The following is a 7471-nucleotide window of genomic DNA, read 5'->3' as shown; positions in this document are numbered from 1 at the left end:
CCCCTACTGGAGATCGAGCACACAACCCGGGCATGTGCCCTTGACTGGAATCAACCTGGGACCTTTCAGTCTGCAGGCGGATGCTCTATCCACTGAGCCAAACCAGACAGGTCAATGCCCAAATATCTTAATTTAGTGGTCAAGACCCTTTAGTCTAGAGGCCCAAACTCTTTGTTTTAGTAAAAAGATTGCTCAGTGTCTTCTGGATGTCCTTCTATACTTCCTATTTCTATGCTTTTTTGAAAGCTGGGATCCTTTCATTTTCCTCCTTTCCCTATCATGTCTACACATCTTTGGCGACACTGTTTAGATTCTACCTCTTACTTGGTCCTAAGACCATGAATAATGGAAGAGGTCTCCGAAAATTAGTGGCTCTGTTATTCACCCAGCATTGATCACAGGATGCTTTGTATTGTAGTTCTTTTTCTATGAGTTCATAACTTATCTCCCTAACTGACATTTTTGTTTCTTAGCGTACAGGTTCTGTGACTGAGAGTCACACTTGGTGGAGATTACACAAGTATTGTATGACAATGCCAGACACTGGTACAGAGCTCTCCATGTATTGTCTTGGTATCCCCTGAGCCACTGTGTCTCATTCACAGTAAGTGTGTAATAAACATTTGCAGTATTTTCTTTACATATATATTTGTATTTTCTCAGCGCATTGAGTTTATGGAAAGAATAACAACACTTCAGCAGTTATTTACTATCAGGGAAATATTGTAAAAACATGTAGTTTTGAACTATTGCTTAAGCATTCTTTCTTCCTTCACAAAAGGTCACTGGGCTTTTCTCCAGGGAATGTTCTCTTCTTACTGTCTCCTGAAATACAATGTAGCTTTACTTTTTCTTCCTTAGTCCTTGGTTCCCAAATATAATCTCCGCATGTGCTCTATCATAGGTGAAATACTTCCTGCCTTAGTGAAATCTAGCTCCCAAATGGATTTCTGTTGGTGTAGGGAGCAACTTGAGGATTTTGCACTTGGCACCGTTCGATTTCCTTGGCATCTCTCCATAGTCACCATTTAGAAAGCTCCTGGTCGGCAGGATTTCTCCCCATCATACACTCTGTGGCGATTAAAAAAAGGATTGTATTACATTGGCTTGAAAATGTGATGGAAAATGAAATTTGCTGTACCAAGAAAGGAAGCTTTTAAAGCCCAAATTGTTCTAATAGGACCCTTATACGGAGATAACTCTGAGTGAAGTAAAATGGCAAATGTGGTGAAAGTTCTTTCTCATTTAGTTTGCTGCTAAGTAAACACTACTGTTTAAAATCACGCACACAAATAAAGCAAGTTGCAAAACAATATGAATGTATTTATGTTCTAAAAAATATGGGTGCAAATATACTTATAAAGTAAGCTTGGATTAGGATCTTCAGGAAGGTCCTGAGCACTGACAAGCTGATGGTGTATATAAAATAATATCCTATTATTTACTTTAAGATTAAACCCATGTTAAAATGAAATAAATATAAGGAAGTCCCAACAAATTATGATTTTTTAAAATGTCTATACCTTTATGAAAACATCAAATTCTTTTTTTCATGACATTACATGGATACATTTTATTTATTTATTTTTTAATCTATAATTTCTTTATTGGTTAAGGTATTACAAATGTGTCCTCATCCCCCCATTAACCCCCAACCTCCCCCCCGCCCCACCTCATGCTCTCATCCCCCTGTTGTCCATGTCCATTGGTTTGGTTTATATGCATTCATACAAGTCCTTTGGTTGATCTCTTCCCCTTACCCCCACCCTCCCCTACTTTCCCTCCGGGAATTGACAGTCTGATCACTGTTTCTCCGTCTCTGGATCTGTCCCTGTTCATCAGTCTATGTTGTTCTCTATATTCCACAAATAAGTGAGATCATGTGGTATTTATCTTTCTCTGACTGGCTTATTTCACTTAGCATAATGCTCTCCAGTTCCATCCATGCTGTTGCAAATGGTAAGAGTTCCTTCTTTTTTACCGCAGCGTAGTATTCCATTGTGTAGATGTACCACCGTTTTCTAATCCACTCATCTGTTGATGGGCACTTAGGCTGTTTCCAAATCTTAGCTATGGTGAATTGTGCTGCTATGAACATAGGGGTGCATATATCCTTTCTGATTGGTGTTTCTGGCTTCTTGGGATATATTCCTAGAAGTGGGATCACAGGGAGTTCCATTTTTAGTTTTTTGAGGAAACTCCATACTGTTCTCACAGTGGCTGCACCAGTCTGCATTCCCACCAGCAGTGCAGAAGGGTTCCTTTAAAACATCAAATTCTTTACAAAAAATTATTTTGGTCATGGTTTGCTGGGGCCTGAAGTACATACTTCATCCACCCATCGGGTAATTCTGTTTTGTTTCAGTGAATGTAAAAACACAGAAAAAGGTCTGGAAAGGAACACACCAAATCATTAATTATGGTTACACCTACAGAAAGGAGTGAGCTGGAGCATTCTATTTTACTCAATTTCTTTCCCTAATCATCTATAACCAAAATATAGTCATTTATTTCATGCACAGTTATTAAAAACAAACAAATACACCGGGAAAGTAAAACATTTCACCTTTGCTTTTTTCTATCTAAGTTTAATATTACAGTGCTTATATTTGATAAATGTTAACGTAATTGAGAGGCACCTAAATTGAGAGTATTGATTTTTCCCCCCTCTTTCATTCAAAAACATGGTTAGATAGCTGCCCACTATTAGTTTTTTCTGATATTACTGCCAGTCATCATCACCACTAACATTCATTGTTAGGCTGAATTCTCACAGCAACCCCTGAGAGGTGGGAATTATTATTACTGTCATTATATAGTTGAAGAAAAAGAGGCTGGAGAGGCTTGGCTGTCTCCTGTGAGCTGGGTCTCACAGCTAGCAAGTGATGGAGCTGAGATGTGTCTGGCAGGCTGACATTATATTCTGCATAGGAAAGAAGAGGGGAGTGGAACTAGTCTGTGGTTTAAGATTTTCACTTCATTTCATAGTTGGCATATACACTTTTGTCTAATTGGGAGCTGAGTAAAGGCATCTAGGTCTGGCTGATGTGTTGGTTGAAAATTACTATTATTATGAAGATGATTATTATAGTATTATTATAGTATTTAGCAATTATGCAGTGCTTTATACTTCAAAGAATTGTGCTTTATGATCATTTATTAGCTTGACTCACAATATCTCTACCATATAAAGATGCACTTACCATGCATATTTTGCAGAAAGAGAAACTGAAGCAGAATAAGATGAGCTACATCTCTTCATAATAAAAAGTGAAGGTAAAATGCAATCTCTGAAATTTCTGAGACTCGGAGAAACAGCTCAATCTGGCCAAAACAGAAGTTTAATCCTTTAAACCTTTTAAAAGGAAGGTGTCACTTCCAATATTTTTCTCAACATTCAATTACAAATAAAATGTAAAAAATGCTAAAAGTTGATGACCATTTTCTTTTAGGTTGTCTATTTTTGAGCTTTCACTGCATTCATGTCATGTGACAGTTTTGTTCTAATTCAACCTTACTGTCTCCCATTTCTCCACACAAGCACAATTTGACTACAGATATTGGTTTTCAGTGTCGATATTATATTGCTTCAAATTGCTTCCATTGTCTTTAAGAGACGCCTTTGCTCATCACATGCATAGGACTCTTCATAATAACTTACAATAACAACAAACTTTGTGCAAGAATTATATTGGGAGTAAAGAAAGTCTTAGATGTCTGACAGTTTGTACACTTCAAAACTGAAGATTATAAACATGTCAGTATGAATTGGGGTGGGAGGGGGAGAGAGATGAGAAGGAGCTGTGTGGGTTTATTGCAGCACCCTATAAAAGGCTTGGAAGCAATACACACTCTTCCATAAACCTGGTAGTCTCTTTCAGTTGGGAGGCAGTCATGACCATAGCACCTGGGAAAGGCTCAATAAACATTAATTTAGTGGTTAAGACTCGTCTGTAGAGACAGACTACCTGGGTTCTAATCTGGCTACATTTCTTGCTAGTTATCTGAGCTAGCTGTGCTTCTGCTTCTCCATCCAGAAGAAGAAAGAAAGAGGATCACACTCCATACAGTTACTTATTATGAAATTTATTCAAGTATATGCTATTATTTCTTTTCTATTTCCAAGGCAGTTGACAAATAACATCAGCCATAACTCCATTAAAATGTTGGTGATAATGATATTTATAATTTGATGTCTGCACTTGCCTGGCTTGTTTGGAAATGGTATAACGTGATACAACACAATTTTCTACCCCAGAAAAACAATTTAAAAGGACCTCAAAATACATTGGAATACATAGTTATGAGCACGTGTAAAATCTATAAGGCAAAATTTTATACTTGTTTCTCCAAAACAACCATATGATCCCAGTGGCTCCAAACTCAGCGCCCACCATCAAGATTTTACATGTGAATGAGGCCAACTCACTGTACAACCTGAATAAAGACACTGATGCGTGCCTAGTCTGCCAGCGTCTAACTTTTCAAGGGACTCCAGAAACTGGAATTGCTTTTTTTTTTGTAACATTTCTCAATTTAAAATTTTTGGCTCAATATATTTCTTGTGCAAAACACTGTGGGTCAAACAACACACTTGAGGGCCATTTTTCAAATCTCTGCCAATTATACTAGTACCTACATAGGAGTACTGTGTGCTGTTATTTATATCAGCAAATGCGTTTCAAGCACTTATGTCAAGGCATGGATACAAGGTGAGGAAGACAAAATATGACCAAGTCTTCACAAAACTCACAAGTCTAGTGGGGAGATAGGCAATAGTGTCATAGTACAGAGTGAAAAGTGCCACTTTCACTCTGTGTGGAAGCCAGGACTTAAGGCTTTATGTATTTGATCAGGCCCATTATAAAAAACCATAAACAAAGAAACCCATTATTTGAAAGCTTGGCAAATGGTGATACCCAAGTACTGTAGATGGCTCTTTTGTTTAACAAAACACCTTAATGGATTTTGGGGGTGAGAGCTATGCATAGAGGAGCTCCCTTGAGCACCATTCAGGTTATATTCTTTGTGAATGGTACCCCCGCCCCCCGGAATTGTGCTACCTGGATGATTTGGTCAATAAACACAGGCCTGGAATCTGGCCTGAGTGAGGATTGAGAGCTAAATTCTTCTACATAATAAAGTAAGAGGGGGGGGAAAAATAAAGTAAGAGGAATTTTAAGTCTTTACCTAGTGGGTAGAGGCAGGAGGGTGGAGGGGTGCCTGTAATAGGGAGACAAAAAAAGGGTTTGGAGAAAACATTTCTAGGATGAGGATGGGCCAGTAATTTACCTGGAGCCTATGAACCTGGTGAGAGAGTCCCTGTAATTTTGAAAAGCGACACATAAAACCATCTGTCATCTTCTTTAACCTTCAGAAGACACTGACAAATGAAGTCAAACAACTTTTCTTTGGCATCAAGTACAGCCTTCGGACCTCTTATGCATGCATGAGGAGATAACTAGGAAGACGCAACGCTCAGGCTCACATAGCAACACTCAGCTAAACACACAGTACTATAATAACTTGCTCTTTTACTCTTTTTCTTCAAAAAGCTCAAAGCACTTACACTTTTATTTCCTCATTTGTTCTAACATTCCAGTGTGGGAGGGGCAGATTTATGATAACATTATTTATAGATGGGGAAATTGAAACAGAGATGAAATCGCTTACTCAATGTTGCATAGTTGGGGTGGTGGAGCCCACACTGGAATTTGGTTCTCCAAGATCTTGCCACGGAGTGGAAAGATCATGAATTTTGGATTTAGAAGGATCTTTGTTTGAACAATCCTGATTTCTGCCCTTTAATAAGAATGTGGCCTTAAGTCAGTTACTTCATCTAAGTCTTAGTTTTTCTCTTCTGTAAAATTAAGATCATAAAACCTCATAGCAGAGTAGTGAAGATTAATTTAGAAAATGCATGTTAAGCCCTGGCACAGAATAGTTCTCAAATAAGATTAGTTCCACCCCCAACCCGGTATTATCTGGTTGAATTTCAGTACAAATATAAAATAATTAAAAAAAAAATCCCACATTCATACGAATTTTTTTCTAGCCTCATCTCCTGTAGACAGCAAAAATACGGATAAAAATCTGTCATTTAGTTCAATGGCAAGAACTTTTGTTTCTGTAGAATTATTCCTATTCGGGGCAATTAGAAAAAAGAAAGAGGAATATGTGGAAGACAAGAGAGTAGAGTGCAATGGTTCTAAACCTTGAGAATGTACCAGAAGCACCTGGAAGGCCTGTTAAAACACAGATTTCTGGGCCCCACCCCAGAGTTTCTGATTCACAGGGTCTGGAGTGGGGCCGAATGATTTGCGTTTGTAACAAGTTCACAGATGCTGCTGGTGCTGGGAGTCCAGGGATCAGACCTCAGAGAAGCACTGGCATGGTTATGTGTAATTCTGGGGCTGGGGCCCTGCAATCTGTGTTTTATCGAAGCCTCCAGGTGATGCTGATGTGCTCTCAAGTTCGAGAACCACTGGTGGAGTGGTGGAAAGCAAGAGGGGACAGACCCACATTCAGATCCTGACTGCAGCATTTACGAGTTAGATGACAAGGTTCAATGACAAACCTCTCGCACTTGTGCGTCCCTCGGGGAGCCTGAGAACCTGTGACTCAGGATTCCTCTCACTCTTCCTCTAAGCCAGCGGTTCTCAACCTGTGGGTCTCGACCCCTTTGGGGGTCGAACGACCCTTTCACAGGGGTCGCCTAAGGCCATCGGAAAACACATTATAATTACATATTGTTTTTGTGATTAATCACTATGCTTTAATTATGTTCAATTTGTAACAATGAAAATACATCCTGCATATCAGATATTTACATTACGATTCATAACAGTAGCAAAATGACAGTGATGAAGTAGCAACGAAAATAATTTTATGGTTGGGGGTCACCACAACATGAGGAACTGTATTAAAGGGTCGCGGCATTAGGAAGGTTGAGAACCACTGCTCTAAGCCCTTGGCCCTTGGTGGAAAGAGAAGTTAGCGAGTCCTGCCAACCCAGGCTCTGTTTTCATTCCTTCACACTCCAAGGCACGAAAGGCTGCTTAAACTTGGGTATTAGGGAAGTATTTACAAACACTTCTGTGATCACAACAATAAAATAAACAAATAAATAAAGCCAATAGCAAAGGCATTGTTTGCATATTACATTCCTGATAACGGTTGTAAAACATTTCCATTTCTTCTGCCTTTTTAAGCAGAAAATTTTAAAAATCTTCCTCCCCCACAGTTTTAAGAAATGCTTGCAAATTTGTTTTGCAGATAGTATGCATGCTAAGAGGCTTTATCCCCCCCACCCCCTATACGCCCCCCCTCCCCAATATCTCTGGCCTGACACATAAACTCTGTCTCCGATGGTTGATGCCTTCTTGATTTTGTTATACAAGAATCCCTTCTTTATTTTATTTCCTTCGTTACCTTCCCTTTCACCCAAGGGCCGAGGGCCTTAGAGGAGTTG

This window comes from Myotis lucifugus, unplaced genomic scaffold (assembly GCF_000147115.1).
Source record: "Myotis lucifugus unplaced genomic scaffold, Myoluc2.0 scaffold_156, whole genome shotgun sequence".
Lineage (NCBI taxonomy): Eukaryota > Metazoa > Chordata > Mammalia > Chiroptera > Vespertilionidae > Myotis > Myotis lucifugus.
This window is presented reverse-complemented; position numbering follows the sequence as displayed.